Source organism: Equus caballus, chromosome 17, assembly GCF_041296265.1.
Source record: "Equus caballus isolate H_3958 breed thoroughbred chromosome 17, TB-T2T, whole genome shotgun sequence".
NCBI classification, from domain to species: domain Eukaryota; kingdom Metazoa; phylum Chordata; class Mammalia; order Perissodactyla; family Equidae; genus Equus; species Equus caballus.
Genome location: NC_091700.1, coordinates 13155614 through 13172170, shown reverse-complemented (window position 1 = coordinate 13172170; position 16557 = coordinate 13155614). Strand labels below are relative to the sequence as shown.

Here is a 16557-nt window from a genome sequence, read left to right as displayed (position 1 = left end):
TAAGCACAAGTTCTAGTTCAACCACTTTCTTATGCCATGCTGGCCACTCAAGTCCCTGTAAAGTCATCCTTCTTTATATTCATAGCAATATGGTCTATTATGATGGCCCTTAAAATATTTACTGCCTTATTGCATTTTATTCCTTGATTATTATTAACTGCTGATTTCTTTCTGTAGTAAAAAATCTGTAAAAGTGAATTTTTGTAATATTTCTATTTATTCACTCATAGAAATCAGACATGGTTAAACATATTGATAATTGAATTTTTGTGCAGAGTGAATAGGAATTGGCGTTCACATTCAGTACCTAGGTTTTATGTCCTGCATTTATTAGCTGAATATCTTGGGATGAAATACTTAACTCACTTTGTCTCACTTTCATCATTTTCAAAGCTGAGATTATAATCTCTCTCAAAGTTCTTTTACACATGAAATGTGTTATATAGCAATATATACTTTTTAAATTGGATACAACTTCATCCATCAATGTTATTAAAATTCAATTTTTTCTTGTGATAAAACAGGCAAATTGATCAGTTCCAACTGTAACTGGGAAAATTAAATTGCTTTGAAAAAAACTGCGCATTAGGTTTCCCCACATTTTGCAAATTCTATAATTGAACTTCTTCCTCTGAATGGCCATTATGATGCTATCAAGAGTGGATGATTACTCTTTGCAAATAATTGTATGACCAATAGATTTGAATTATCTTTTCTTTCTAATACTTCTTACTTCTTGAGATCAAACCCATTCCATTTCATATTATTTGCTCTAATGAGCAATGTCTTTGTAGAGGTGGTGAATATTTTAATGTTCCCATCACTTTCATCATCATCATCTTTCTATGCCACTAGGAATATGTAGGGTTAGAATACATGTTCTTTATTGTTCAGGATGTTTGCATTATAAGCATAAAGTGTTAGCTACTATAAGTGTAAAGAGAAAATCATTAACAGAATATTGGGTTTTTGGTTAGAGAGATTTATGTTTGTAATCTCACTCTGCCAGTTATAGGCTGATGATTTTAGGCAAGTTAATGTTCTGGAGGCTTGCTTTACTTATCCACAAAATGGGATTATGATCCTCACTTGGAAATAAAAAAAAAAAACACATTTATATATGAAGTTTCTTTAGGAAAATGGATAGAACAAAGCTAATACTAATAAATATTGATATTCTTCCCAGCTGCCTTCTTTACCCATTCCAAACTTCTGGCTAGTTTTTTCAGTACTATTTTCTTTGTTTTTTACTTTTCTCTTCCCTCTCTCCCACTCTTTCCTTCCTTCTTTTCTTTCTTTCACTCTAACTTATTTCCTCTCTCTTTCCATTTCATTGTGTCTTCAACAGTGCTAGATTGAATTTAAATATTTACATATTTCTAGGAATATGCTTTTACATAAGCAAAGCAGCCTTTATAAACTTAAAATAAAGACACTCCTTATCCTGCCTTCTTCACATGGTGTGAGAAAATTTAAGATAAGAAAACTGTAAAAAGTTTCTTGCTGATTTATCTACTGAATACCAAGATACTTTCCCTGGTATATTGAAATGATTAACTATGAATGCAGATGGTAGTATTTTGGTATTAATGTAAGAAGATATAAAAAAGAGACTTTATGAAGTGCAGCTGAGGATTTCAAAAGAAAATGATTGAACTTAGAAAGATAAAAACTAAGCAAAATGCAAACTGTTAACAGAAAGAGTGCATAATAGGTTTCTTTCACAAGTATATATAAAATAAAACAATGTATATTTGATTTGACAGTAATTTGGCATTACCATTCATACAATGATTGTTTTATGGGAATTTCTAGATAACAACTATCCACATTTATGATTAGCCTTTCACAGTCAAGATGCTATCACTGTGTTATTATTTGTTGGAAATTACTCATTTATAAAAAAATGTAAAAAGCAGAAAACAAATAAAAATTAGAAATAATGCTGAATTTATTTCTTCACTGAAATTGTGGTAATGCCGTTAAAGTAATTATTTTGTAGCCTTTTGTAGCTACAGTCAAGTTAGAAAGATGCTTTGTTCATGTAACAAAATAGAATTATCTGCAAGATATTAGTAGCAGAAGATTCACTCACACCTCAGTCTGTGATGAATGTCTAGAATTTACACATTGAGATGTTCCATAATCATAAATTTGAAATCATGTGTGCAGAAATATCATTTTTTCTAGTTACTTGTTTTCCTCGTGATTAATGGTTTGTTCACAAAGACTAGGAAACTAACTAAGTACAATCTTGGTCTGCGTCACTGGGTCACAAGTGGAATGTTTAAGATAAATACATAGTAATACCTTTAAATAAGGGATATTTTCTGCATGTATTTGCTTGGAAATGGCAGGAAATAAACACTAAACAAAATAATTTAAACTACAGGGTGTGTAAACATGCGAATTTAATTTTTTCTTGATCATTGAATCATTTTGAATCATCTCCAGTGGGATTTTCATCACAGAAAAAGGATTCAGGGTAAGGAAATACATGATTGGAGATAACTGTGAAATATTACTAAGTCTATCAACACTGTCAAATTCCACAGGAAAGAAGAACATCAGGAATTTAATATGATTTCAGTAAAGCATGAGAAAATGGAATATGTTTACAATTATCAACACAATGATTTACACAATTTTTAGATGTCAACTGAGCCATTTTCTGAGAAATGAGGTGAGATTATGCTATTTAGTCAATAAAATTGACTAGCATTCAATTTTATCTTGAAATTAGGTTGATGGACACTGTATATAAAAGTCATCAAAAATCACTTGGATCATTTCAAAGACACTGATAAAAAGTGAATGAAGGCAATTTGAAATATTGGGTCAACTATGAATCACTTAAAATAACAGATCTTCAGGGCTGGCACAGTGGTGCAGTGGTTAAGTTCACACATTCCACTTTGGCGGCCCTTGCTTCGCTGGTTTGGATGCTGGATGAGGACATGGCACTGCTTGGCAAGCCATGCTGTGGTAGGTGTCCCACATATAAAAAGTAGAGGAAGATGGGGACAGATGTTAGCTCATGGCTAGTCTTCCTCAGCAAAAAAGAGGAGGATTGGCAGCAGATGTTAGCTCAGGGCTAATCTTCCTCAAAAAGAAAGAAGAATGAAAGAAAGAGATGGGAGAGGCAACTCAAGATGGTGGCATAGGAAGACCCTGAACTCAACTCCTCACACAGAAAAAAAATTACATATAAAACAATTTCCTGTTAAAAAGACCTGAAAATTAGCTAAATAGCACCTCCACAACAAAGGATGAAAGGGCTACATTGAGATGAGTAGGTGAGGCAGAGATGTGGTCTTGCCAAAACCCCCATCCTCAGCACAGCAACCCATAATTGGGATATATCTCACATCTCCAAATCCTCTCCCTGAGGAGCAAGGGCTTTGTGCCCTACAGTGGGCCCCCCCAAACCTTTGGACCTGCCCTAAAGTGATGAGCTCCCAAAACATCACATTTTGAAAAACCAGTGGGGCTTATGTCCAGGAGACCCTAAGGGCCATAGGGAACTGAGAATCCACTCTTAAAGGTCCATGCATAGACTCTGTCATCCAAGGACCCAGCACGAAAGCAGTAGTTTGAATAGTACCTAGACCATATGTGAAGGAGATTCATTTGTTTATCTTAAAGCATTTGCTAGAGGATCAGGGGCCACTTTGGACTCTCTCCAGGGACAGAAGCACTGGTGAACACCATTTTTTTACTCCTTCTAAATTTCTAGCACAGACACTGGTGAGTGACATTTTTACACTCTCACAGTACCTTATTAGTGCCAGTAGGCACATTCAGTCACAACAGTCTCTTGCTGCCATGATCAAGCTGGCAGGCACACTCCACACCCTTGCTCTCTACAGTCTTGTAAATTCATTGGATGCAACCTGCCCCCATACTCTCTCATGACTCCTCTAAAGCTGGCAGACATACTCCACTCTTGCGCTCTCCCATGGCCTTGATAAAGTGAGTGGGCACACACCACCCTCATGTTCTCCCATGGTCTTGCTAAAGCCAGCAGGTGCATGCAGTCCATACAGGGGATGCCTCTTGAGCTCCTGGCTCTGGTGGCTTGCCTTTCTGGGCCCACAGGACTGAAATAAATAGACAGACAGTTCTTGGAAGGCTACCATTCCCAGGGCACTTCATAGGCAGCAGACTGCAAAAAGTCCCCAGTCTTCCTGGGAAAAAGACCTATTTATTTGTTCTGGAGCATTGGCCTGAGAGGCAGGTTTCAGGTTTCAGACACATAGATGCTACAGAGGTGCTCTTGGGGGACACAATTTTTATGCTCTTTGTTCTTGCTATAGCTCATCACAGTTCCCATAATGGAGCATATACACTCATCTGGAACCCTGATTTTTTGAACTGTAACCAAAGGGACACTTCCAGATCAACTGCTCTGGACAACAGTAATGTTTTTTATTATGGTACCACATGACTGTATACATTTGCATACTTTAAAAGCTGCTGCCTGAAGGTCTGGCTTCATTTCCAGTAAGTTTCATTTTTCAAATCAAAATTCCATTCAAAGTACATTATAGTTTATTAAAGATGACTTTAAGAAAAAATATAAACAGCTGTCAAAAATATTTTTTCTTTTCTAGATATCTGCGACAGTCATTTTTATAATTATTATTTCACACTAGTTCTTCAATACAAAAAAAGAAGAAAAAGCTGGCCTATTCAAGAAATCTAATTTGAAGGTCTCCCCACATTTTGAAAGCATTACTGTGACTTTCAGAACACATACTTGCATCCTGCCAGACAACTGAGCATAAGCTTTCTGTCTGCCCACCTCCTGGGCACTTTCTCACTTGCTGTCCACCAGGTTCTATGCTTGACACGTCCCCGCATCAGCTCATAGGCTTAACTGCTGCAGCACTGAACGCAACAGCAAGCCGTCATCCTGTAAATATTAGTGCAGATCATCAATACAGACGATAGCGCTAAAGTGACAGTAACGCCTCACACAGTGTACTGTCATTAAGTCCAAAAGTTTGGTCACTTTGCCAACCCAGAATCTGATCGGCACCATCACGAGGCAGAGAACACCATCAGTGGACGCTTTGGCAGAGAAAGCCATTAAATGACCTCTTAAGCGAACTTCCCTTCTACAGGGAGCAGATGAACATCACATTATCTACCCAGAAACTTAATGCCAATCACAACACGGTGGTTGCAACAGCAATAAACAGGAGCAGAAACACCCTAGCTTCTCTCTGAAATTACTTTAGGATTGTAGATCAAATTCTTCCCCAAATGATCCTGCTCTGCATGTCATAAAAAGTAAGATGCCTTTGTTCAGAACTCTTACAAAGAAATGCTGCCCTGCATTTCCTTTGATGCTTGCAAATTTCAGGCTCTACAGATAGGCGATTCCAGTACAAAGGAGAAAAGGAAAAAGAACTCAAGAGGCTCTTCGACAGTCCCCCAAACCCACCATCCTCCCACAGCAAACGGGTAAGTCCAGGCTGTTCCAGGAAAGGGAGATGGGGACAGACAGGAGGCGTCCACACCAGGCAAGACAAAAACAGGGGAGTTGAGAGGAGGTAGGTAGAGAACGGAGCGGCCTCCCCCCTCCATCCGACCGGGAACTCTGCCGGCTGTCCCTCCCCCTCCCTCTGACCCGGGACCGGCCGGCTGTTCCTCTCCCGAACCGAACCCCTGACAGCGGGTAGCTCAGACGCACGTGGTGTGCACAGCAAGCAGCCTCTCTGAGCCTGAGACAGCCGCCAGGATGGCCCGCGTTGCTGGGGAGCGGGGATAGAGGGGACGGAGGCACCGAGGAGCCCCGTCCAGCCAGCGAGCCCCACGCCCCAGCCCTCCAGGAGAGCACCCCGCAGGGCTCAGCGGACAAGGCGGGCCAGGGCCGCGCCACCTCCCGGAAGGCTGTCTGGGACCCGAGCGCGGGCTCAGGGCACGTCTCCCCTCCGAGCCGCCCTCCCGCTCAGCTGCGGCCCTGGCCGCTGTCCTTGCATCGATGAGGTCTGGCCAGGGCCGCCCCCAGGTGCACTGGGCTAAAGGGGACCGGGTAGGAGGGGACAGCTGCGCGGCCCAGGGTTCCCCGCCGGTTGTCTCAGGCGAGCCGCACGTGGGTCAGAACCTGCCTGACCCCACTTTCCCCCAGCTCCACGCCAGGGCACGCCCCGCCTGAGGATGTCTGACGCCTCCCTATTGGCTGGGGCGAGCAGGGGGGCGGAGTGAGAGAGGAGGCAGGTCCAGCGGGAGGGATGTAGGGAGCCCAGGGGTGGGCCAGTGACGTGCTGGGCTAGCGAGGAGGCAGGGCAAGCAGGGACGCTGGGAGACAGAGAAGCCAGGGCTGCAGTGCGCCCCCACAGTGTGGGGAGGCCAGAGAGCATGAGTCTGAGTGACAGGCCTAAGAGGGAGGCGGGGCAAGTTGGGGCGTGGTGAGCAGGGAGGGGCGGGGCCACAGAGGAGGCGGGGCAGCGGAAAGCAGCCCTGCGTGGGGAAACAGCGGGAGCGGGAGTCCCCACGCAGTCCCCAAGAGAGTCAGGCAAGTGCGCTGGCTGAGCGTGTGAGGATTCCTGGCCAACAGGATCACCCCCATGGGGGCGGGGCCCACACCAGCCACCTGCCTGGTGAGAAAAGCCAGGAGCCATGCTCCTCCCGCCCACTGCCTGATGGGAAATGGAGTCTTTTTTTACTGGAAACCTATGAGCTGTGAGTCTGTCCTTAGGCCTTTGGGAAATGTGGTCCACAGTTGCACCTTCAGATCAGATGCTGTAGCCGTCAGGCCAGAAAATCTGAAATAAACATTCTGGGTCATATGATAATTCTATGTTTAATTTTTTTTTCTACACAAAATTCACCTTGAGGTGGAAAGTGACTCCATGAACTTGAGTTTTGTCACAAAAATAACTGCATATTTTCCCTATTCTTCCAAAAGGAACCAAAACACACTTGTTTGGGTAGGTTTCCCAGGTTTTCCCTGTAAATCGAGATGAGGCAGTAGATATAGTCATGGGCAAAGACTGAAGAAAAGACACAAATCCATTTCTGTCATCCATGGCCTCTGACTCTGTCTTGACCCTGAAACAGAGGTTTTCAGCATATTGCTGCTTACGAAGACAGAGGCTCGACACAGGAATCTGAACAGCAACAACCAGAGAAGGCTTTGTGTGCTCACCCCTGAGAACTTCCTCAGGGGCCCATTCTGTTTTTGGATTTTCCCCAGGTAGGAGCCATCTTTCTTTGTCTCTTTGTATGCCTTGGAACTTTTGGCAGAAAACTTACCATTTGCAATATTATGACATGACAACTAGGGAAATCAGATTCTCCCACTCCCCAGCATTTCTGGGGGATGCTGACTGCAATAGATGGTGTTAGTTTCTTTAGGGGATATTCTGATCCAATCCTGAAAGTTCTGTATTCTTTGTCATGTGTGGCCACTGAACACTTTGATCTGTTAACCTAAGGATCAGCTAGAGATCCTGAGTTTAGTGGATCTTAGGGTGTCCTCCTGGGGAAAGAGGGCGAGGGAACTCTGTATGTGACAGGGAGAGCGACTGTCTGCTTTGGTGTAGAGAAAGAGCATGGCGCACTGCATCCAGTTCTCCTTTCATTCTGGCACACAGAAGACTAGATTTCCTAGCCCTCTTGGTTTTCAAATGGACGTGTGGCTACTTCTGCCCAACAGCATCACTTTTCGGCCAAAGGAGAAAGGAGGGTGTGTAAGGCCCCAGGTGCTCTTTGTGTCCTTCAGTGGCAATGGAAGAAGGTGTGAGTTTCAGATGGTGTAGCAACAAGGTCATGGGGTCTCCATCAGCCTTGCCCAACAAGACTTGGGAAGCAGGGGTCCCTTCACCCCAGCAACCAATGTTTGATGTAAATCTGAGGAGAAATATATCTTTTGTCATGGATTTCTTAATTGTTGCATTTAATTTCTTACCAGAGTGTTACCTAAGGTTGTCCTGAAGATTATGATGACCTACCCTCTCAGATTGTCTAAAAGCTGATTCTCCCAGAGCAGAATTGGCCAAATCTCATGTTGCTATGGTCAGAAGTCATGTCTCCTGACGGCTGCTTGTCACAGATCGGGGCCCCACCAAGAGACTCTGAGTCTGATAGGGAGTATTGCATGTGGAAAGTGTATGGAAGTGTTCTGGAGAGATATCCCTATGGGAAGTTAGCAAAGCAGAGATGGTAGCAGGAGAAGCTGAAGCACAAGCCCGTTGCCACTGGGTCTCAGCCAACCCTCAGGGATCTCTGGAGCTGGGACGGCCCTTTGGTGTTGTCCAAAATTGAGACAAGGGAACCAGGCTTCTTACTCCCTTATCTGCCAGACATGGGGCCCTGGCTGTCCCTGGAGAGGGCTGTATCCTCGGGTTAGGTGGTTCCCTATGCTGTGGGGATGTCCTGTGAGGGAAAGAGCTGTGAGCTGTCCTCAGCCAATATTCCCAGGAGCTGTGGGGTGGATGCCTTGGCCTTGAGCATGAGTCTGGGCTGAGTCTCAATGTTTCAACGGCACTGCTCCTTCACCATGCTCTTCCTTCCCAACCCAGCTAATAATCTCCCGATCTGAGGAAGTCCCCGGGAGGACTTACGTAGAGCTCTGCCTTTCCCTGTGATTGGATGAGAGAAAGGCATTGGGGAAGACCAGAGTCTCTCTCTCCAGGATTCAGACCCTCTTACCTGGGGGCTTCTGGTGAGCCCCAGAAGGATTCCGACCTCAGCTGACCGTGCTGAAGTGGTTCCTGTAATGGTGGCCGCAGATTTGCGTAGTCGGGCGCTTGTAGTTAGGGAGAATCTGATTCCCTCCAGAGAGCCAGAACAGGTGCTCTCCAAAGTCTTGGGGTCATGGGGACAGGCCTGGTAGACATCGAAACCCAGGGGCAGGTTGGCGAGTCGAGGGGCATTCTCGTTGGTCTCCTTAAGGGTGAAGGAGAGGCCAGCCCATGCTGGTAATTCTTCCAGACACACCTAAGCCCAGGGGCAGCATTCGGGAGAATGGTCGAGTCATGTCATTCAGGGACAAATCCTAAGCCAGGCCAAGGGAAAGGTCGGGTTCTGGACTCAGGTTACCCGTCCAGAGATGCTCCTGTCTTGGCAGATGGAGGTGGTGTGAACATGGTTCCCAGCGCTCTGGGACACCCTGGTATGGCTCTCTCACTGTGATGAGGCAAATCGTGTCCAAATCAGCAAGATGGGTTTGCAGGGCACTGTGAGTGGGAGGAGATGGCATTGAACTGGATGGTGTGGCTGTCAACTGGACAGATTTTTTCTTAGCTTCCACAAATGGAAGATGCATCCGTGCATGGACCACACAGCAAGATATTTTCGAGGTCCATGAGTGAGGAGTACAAACGCCGTCTCATCGACCACTTTGGAGAGACTGAGTTGAATTCCACCATGATCTTGTTTTCGCTTGCACTGGAAGCCAAGATGCAAGCATCCGTCCCCACCTTGGACCTGGAATAGTTTAAATGGCACCCGACTTACCAGTTCCTCAAACATTTTGAGCATTTCCTTCCAACACCATATTCACCTGAGGCATTTCAAGGGACTCACATTATTAGATTCTCTTCTCCTAAGTCAGCTCTTAGGAAGCCAGTTTTGGTAACTTCTGTGTGCCTTGAACAAGAAACATTTCATCCAGATTTGCTAATTTCTTTCCTCGTGAACTTCCACAATCTATGTCGAATTTGGAAACCCAAAGATGGGATAAATGTGCCTCCTGTGTCCACAGCTGTACTCCCTCAACAAACTAAATGTTTCTACGTGCCGGGTCGGCTCTCAGGAGCACCCCAGTCCTGGAGGAGACACTCTTGGGACACCCATGACTTCATACTGGCCCTGGACTAGCCCTGGGACCTGCCACAACTCTTTCTCCTTGGAGGGACAGCACAGCCTTCCCCACCTTCCTCTGGCAAGTCTCTTTCCTGGGTGGCTGTGCCGCATCAGGGAGGGCCTGGGCTTCCGGGGACCCGGATTGATCCTCAGCTTCCGGCTGTGCTGAGATGGCCTCCCTGGCAGAGCCCAGCCTGCCATGTGTCTGAGTGACACTTGCAGCCACCAGGAAGGAGAGGATGAGTCAGAAGTGCCAAGCGATTCACCCAGCCCTTGTGTTTCAGGCTGTTTCCAAGGGACGAGATTGCAAAGGCTGGGTGGTCAGGCTTTCCCTCCTAGTTCTGGAGCTGGTGCTCTGGTTGAGCTCACAGCAGTGTCTGTTTAGCACCCAGATGGGAAGCATTTCAACATTTCCCTCGGTAAGGCTGTGTCCACGCACATGCACAGATCATCAGGTTGCTCTCATTCCCTGCAGTACCCCTGACTCACACCCTTCTTAGGCCTCCTCTTTCACACCCCCCACAGGAAAGGCACACATCCCCATGACAGAACCACAGCACAAGACTGTGGAAAGAACACAGCCAGCCGAGGGGCTACACGCTTGCTGGGCTCAGGCACAGCAATGACTTTAGGAAAAGTCACTAAAAATACTCCAGATTGTGTAAATTTGGGACTGTCCGACACCACGGGCCTGAGAAGCACATAGGCCCAGAAGTCACCCTCGGCAGTAGGGAGACTGTGGGGTCATTCCTGGTCAGGATGATCATCTATCCTCCTGGGAAAGCAGAGCTCACCTGGGATCCATCAGGCCCAGTCTGGGAGGAGTGGCCATGATGGACCTGGCAGAAAGGCTGGGGGCATCTAGGGAATTTCTGCCCTAAGATACAATTGTATGCAGGAGTGCAGAGACACTGAAAATCCTAGCTCACAGGGAGCACTGGGTTTATGGAGGGAGACCTGGCTGAGGCCCTAAAAGCTGCATCCCACAGCTTTCCCCTTAGATAGACAACAAGCAGGAAATGGTATTCAGGGTTAGGGACCAGAAGCCCAGGAAGATCCAGCCTAGGTCAACGGTGAACAGGGAGCCCCTCAGTGGGTCCGAGAAGGCAGAGTCGTGCCTGCCCATGGTCCATCTGCACAGGACCTTCCTCCGGCCTTGTCCTCTTCACAGGCACATTTTGAGCTTTTGACAGTATTTTCCCCAGTTTGAGCTGAAGACATTCCAGAGACTGAATCAGAATACAAGATCCTAATCTGTGTGCCAGAGAAACCAGGAAAATGTTCCCTCTTCTGGCAGAGTGTAGAAAGGCAGCCACTGTCCTGGGCAGGACATGTACTAGGGACAGGCATGTGCTAGTTTGAAAGACACGCCCAGCTCAGTGGTTGTCGTTCTGCCTGAGAAAATGCCTCCAACCTCTTAGTCCCAAGAGGTAGGAGGGGCTGTCTCTGCTCCTGGACAGGGTGAGCCCCACTGCAATGATCCTGTCCTTGGAGGAAGGGGGACTTGGGCATGTCCTTCAGTAGCCAGGGAGGGGACTGGCACTTCTTCCTTCTCCACATAAACTGAGCTGATGACTCTGTGAGGTTTCTAAATTCGAGAAGGAATGTGAGTTTCTGGATCTGGTTTCCATGAGCACAGGGAGTGAAAGACGCACACCTCCACTCCCAGGATTAGAAAGAAGCAACAATTTAATGTTATACTCAAATGCAGCATTTACCATTGACAACAAAACATGGCCCCTCCAAATAGGGAGATAGGTGCTGGGGAAAAGGGGGGAGGGAGAAGAGGGGTTGGTGCCTTCCATCGTGGCCTCCAGGGGACCCCAGGAAACGGATCACAAAGTTCTCATCAGAATCTGAGGAGATGACCCTGTGCACCCTGAGTGTCCCCACTGTGTCCCCATTGTAGCTCAGCTGGTCTCAGGAGGGTCATGGACCACCACCACTGGGCCCTTGGTTGGGGGTCTGGTGTCTGGAGAAAGAGAGGCATTTCCTGAGGGGCCTGCCCTGGACCCACAGCACACACCCCCTCCCTGCCCCCACTGTGCTCTGTGCTCCAGCCCTGTGCTGAGTCGTCAGACAGCCAACAGGACCCCATGTGTCCCTGACACAGGGGCTGATATTTAACATCACCCATTTCACAGAGGAGGAAACCAGTCAGAGAAACATGAGTGCAATTGCCCAGGACAGGACTGCTCAGCAGTGGAGTTGGGACCCAGGGCCAGCTGTCTGCCTCCCCAGGCCCATGCTCAGCCTGAATGTTTCCTGAGCCTGTGGATTCAGCCACTGCCAGTGCAGACACACACTCTTCCCTGAGCTGTTCTTCTTGTCTTTGAAGAAGAGTCAAATCTTTCTGGCCCAGTGGTATCTGGGCTCCAGCTGGCAGGACAGGCTGTAGCTACAAGACAGAGTAGAGCTGGAAGCTCTCAGGGGCCACACATCACATGTGCATCCTGGAACCTGCCAGCAGCTGGAGTCCAAGGGTCCCAGGGTTCGCCATGCAACCAGATCTGGGGCTGACCAGGGAGCCAGGGCCATGGGCTCTGGAGCTGGTCAGCAGAGAGAGTCTGCCCTGCCCTCTCCCAACTCCTGACCTCCCTCACCTCTCCTCCTCACTCAGGGGCTCCATGGCCTGGAACCAGGCCCCAAAGTGCTTGTCAGGCTGCACTGTGTACAGATTTGCAGCCTCCTGGAGCAGCTCGATCTCCTCCATCAGTTTGAATTGCTAGGACAAAGCAAGCACAGGATGCACACAGGACCTGAGTCGGGGACCCTGCAGGGCTCTTGGAGGGGGTGACTAGGGGGACAAAGAGCCAGTCTGGGGCCTTTGCCCGCTTGGGAACCCTGCCTCCCTGCAATTCAAGTCAGGACTTGCCTGCTCTCACACTTGGCCCGAAATAGCTCCTCATCCAGGAAGGTGTCTTTGATGCCAGCCCTACCCCTACCCACCAATGCCATAGGATCCCCAGCTCTGTATATCAAACTCTACAAATAAATGTCTGACCCTGCGGATTGGGCCAGAGGGGGTCCTGCCCACGGGGGGGTGTCTCTGATTTACACACCCCCAGCCTCCCCACTGTGAGGCTGCAGCCGCTTACCTCATTCCATTTCTGACAGTTCAGCACATCCCCTGGAAAGCAGACAGCCACAGTCCATCAGAAACAGCCCCCTTACACCAGCACTAGCCCCTGTCCACACCTCTTCCAATGTTGCACTGCTGCCAGTGGGCAGGCCCTTCCAGAGACAGGACTTGGACCTGGACCAGTCTCTGGGCTCCAGAGCAGGGGCACAGAACAACTGAGGCAAGAGACCTTGTAACCCAACCCTCTCTGATGAGACATGGGGAGACTGAGGCCTCAGGCAGGAAGGGACAGCTTAGCCACTGATGTGTTTCCTGACTGGGAGGGGCCCAACTTCTCTTCCCTAATTGGCAGAGCCAGAGGGAGAGGCTGAGTCCAGCTCAGACACCACCTCCTGCGGCCACTCAGTCAGGCAGCTCTGAGCCTCAGCAGCCCAGGGAACCTGGACGGTGGCTTCTGCAGAGCCTGCATCACTCACTGGGGAGATGGGCCTGACGCCCCGACTCCCACACAAGGTTGGAGGCTCTGCTGAGAGGACCTTTGCCAAATGCAGAGAGCTCAGGGCTCAGGGAAGGACTCTCTACTCCCAACCCTCAGGAGACTGAGCCCCCGGACCCACGTCCAGGCTCACTCATCTCCACATAATCCTGCATCATAGCGTCCAGCAGCTCCAGGGAACTGAAGAATGTCACCAGGGAGGGGACAACACCCTGTGCAGCCATCGGGGTGGGCATGGTGATGAGCTCCAGCTCTCAGGTGCCCCCATGAACCCTCCTCCGAAACCCCACACCCCAGCCCCCTGCCCACCCCACACTCCCACACAGAGCAGCCTAGGATCCTCGGGACACCCCAACACACACAATTCCCTCCTCCCCTCCCCTCCAGGAGCACCAAACTCCACCAGTCTAGTCCCAGGGCTGGCTGTTGGCCCATCCGAGGGGGTGTGGTCCCTGCCCCTCCCCACCCCAAATCTGTCCTGTTGCCAGTGCTTCCAGGCCTCCTCCTGCTCACTGCTATTGCAGGAAGATCATGCTCCGTGGCCACAGCAGATGCACTGGAGGAGGAAGACCCCTCTCCTGAGGGAGGTCTCCAGCTGGAGGGGGAGCCCCCTCTCCTCTGACTCCTGGGACCCTCCCCCACAGGCACCCTCACCTACTGCCCCTGCCTCTCCTGGACTCCCTGGCGGGCCCTCTCTGCAGTCACTAACATGGAGGTCGCCTCCTGTTGGGGCAGCGGACATGGTCAGTGTGCCCATACTCCCCTCCACATGTCCCCCAAGGTCCCTGACCTCAGACCTTGGCCATCAGCTCCAGTGCCCTGCTGCCTCTGCTGCTCCCTCCTCCAGGGTGCTCTGATTCTAGACCAGTTCCGGCTCCAGGACTCACTCCTGTGTGACCTTGGGCCTGCCCAGGCCTCCCTGGACATCTTTCCTCATCTGAAAAGTGTGAGGAGAATGTCACCTGCTTCCAGGAGTCTCCTGAGGAATCAGGGTCATCTGTGTGTCATCTCTGCTCTCCCCTCACCTCTTAAGGAGGAGCCAGCACAAATCTCCTCACATTCCTGTCCTCCCTTGGACAGTATCTCCCCGCTGGGAGGCCCACACCACTGATCATTTCCCTCCACTTCCCAGAGGAGGAGACCCAGGCCCCCAGAGGGGCAGTGACTGGCTCAAGGACCCACTGAGGAGAGGCTGCCCCCATCCCAGCCAGAGGCCCTGTCCCCGCTGCCTTCACCCCACCCCCGACTCCAAATCTGATGAAGACCCCGACCTCTGGACTCCCAGGGTTTGTCCAGACCCCAGCTGAACAGACAGGGAGGGAGAGGCCAGGGTGTCTTGAGGGGCCTGGCCTAGTGGCTCCGGCCTGCCCCACCCTCACAGGGCTCTCTGACCCCCAGCCTGGGTGGAGCCTTGCCATAGCCTCACCTCCTAGGATCCCCTCAGGATGTTCCCCTCCCCTCTCCTTCTGGCCTCCTTCCAGATCTCCAGCCTCCAGGTTACCTGCAGGAGCAGCTCCCTGCTCACATGCTTCTCTGCACCACTTCTTCCAGGTTCGAGAACTCTCCTTGTGGGGTTGGGAAAGAAAGAAAGAAAGCAAGAAAAACTGTGGGATGGTTGAAGGGTAATCCCTTTTATTTGAGAACCCAGCATATCCAAACTGCCTGGGGCCTGGATGAGGAATTCACTGGGGATCTCTGAGCTCTAAGGTCCCCATGGGACTGCGGAGGGGCCTCTCCTCTTGTCCCCTGAGGCCTGCATTCCCATATGTCCCAAACAGATCTCTTTGGAACAATGTTGGTTTCAGCTGCATAGAGACTTCTGTTTCTGCAAAGGAAACACTTGAAAATCTCTACCTGGGCTCAAGCCAGGATGTGGTCTTGAAGGAAATGAATCTTTGGGGCAGAACTGATGGCCTAAGGGCCCTGAGAGACTCAGAGACCCAGCACCCAGGTCAGTCCCTGTGCCCGGTGTTCACTGGCTCCCAGGTGGTCTCAGCTGAGTTTGGGGGACATGCCAGCCCAAAGCAGGCTTCCTGGTCCACCTCGCCCTCATGGTGCCTGGCTGGACAGCAGCCTAGCCACCTGGAAACTTGTCCCCAGGTCTCTTGGAGATGGGTAATGGCAGGGCTCTGCAGGGCAGAAAGGATGGTGTGGAGGGAAGAGAAGTTTCCCAGGTCTCGGCACTCCTGGGAAAGGGAAGAGATAGAGCCATGAGGGGGAGCTGGAGCTCTGCTACCTCTGGCTTCTGTCCCCTCACGGACTTCTCCTGTCCTGGAGGAGACAGATGCCCAGGGAAGCCAGGGCAGGCACATGTGGCACCCGATGAGTAACACTGCCAGGCACAAGGATTTGCAGCTCAACACAAGGAAGGAAGTGAGCTTGTCCACACTGGGACCTCAAGTCAAAGTCAGTGTGGCCCTTGGAGGAGAGCCAAGGGACAGTCCAGGGACTCAGACCCCAGGCTTCAATCCTGAGAGCTGAGAAACAAGAGGCAATTCCCACACCTCCAGACATGGCCTGCCATGACTTACCTCAGCCACCCAGACCCAGAGCGCCACCACCCTGGCCCTGTCCTGCGCTGTCATGCTCGGGTCCCCAAGGCAAGTGACGAGGATGCAATTGGCCATGGTGTTGTCATGCATCACAGTGTCACGGACGGTGGGTGCGAGGTACTCGAGTTCCCTGTTGTCGCACTCAGACCAGATGGAACCGAGGCAGTGGGCGGGCACCAACGTTTTAAACAGCTCCTGAAGAAGATTCAGAGTATCACCCAGCCCTGCTGCACCCCAGCTTGGCGTCCACAGTCCCCCTAGGCCCAGGCAGGGTGAGATCAGAGCTGGAGCTCAGGAAGCAGAACATGTGGCCTGAGGCTTATGGGAGTCCCTGGGTTTGGCTGTGTCCACTGAATGCACCCAGTCCAGGATGACCCCAGACACAGTACTGTGGGGAAGGGAGGGGACGTTTGCTCCCAGCCTTGTCTCACTTCCTCTAAGCTCCAGAATGCAGCCCACACATGACCACCAGAAGGGCCATCATCCACCCATCTCAGCCCCCTCGGGTCCCACTCCCCATTCCCATGCACATTCCCCCGAGGCAGGGACAACCAGCAGCTTTGTTAGACTGTCTCTACAGGAGTCAATACACATCACCTGCCTAAGTGCTG

The 16557-nt window shown here is 49.9% G+C and overlaps 1 long non-coding RNA gene across 1 annotated transcript; it reads right to left on the bottom strand.

Moving 5' to 3' along the window:
* Positions 1–11191: 11191 nt before the first annotated feature.
* Positions 11192–15904, bottom strand: LOC138918479 (uncharacterized). The gene is made up of 3 exons (XR_011427892.1): positions 14896–15904; positions 12915–12946; positions 11192–11788 (listed from the first exon to the last, which is right to left on the bottom strand). It is a non-coding gene; the product is annotated as an uncharacterized lncRNA (long non-coding RNA).
* Between the last annotated feature and the right edge of the window lie 653 nt (positions 15905–16557).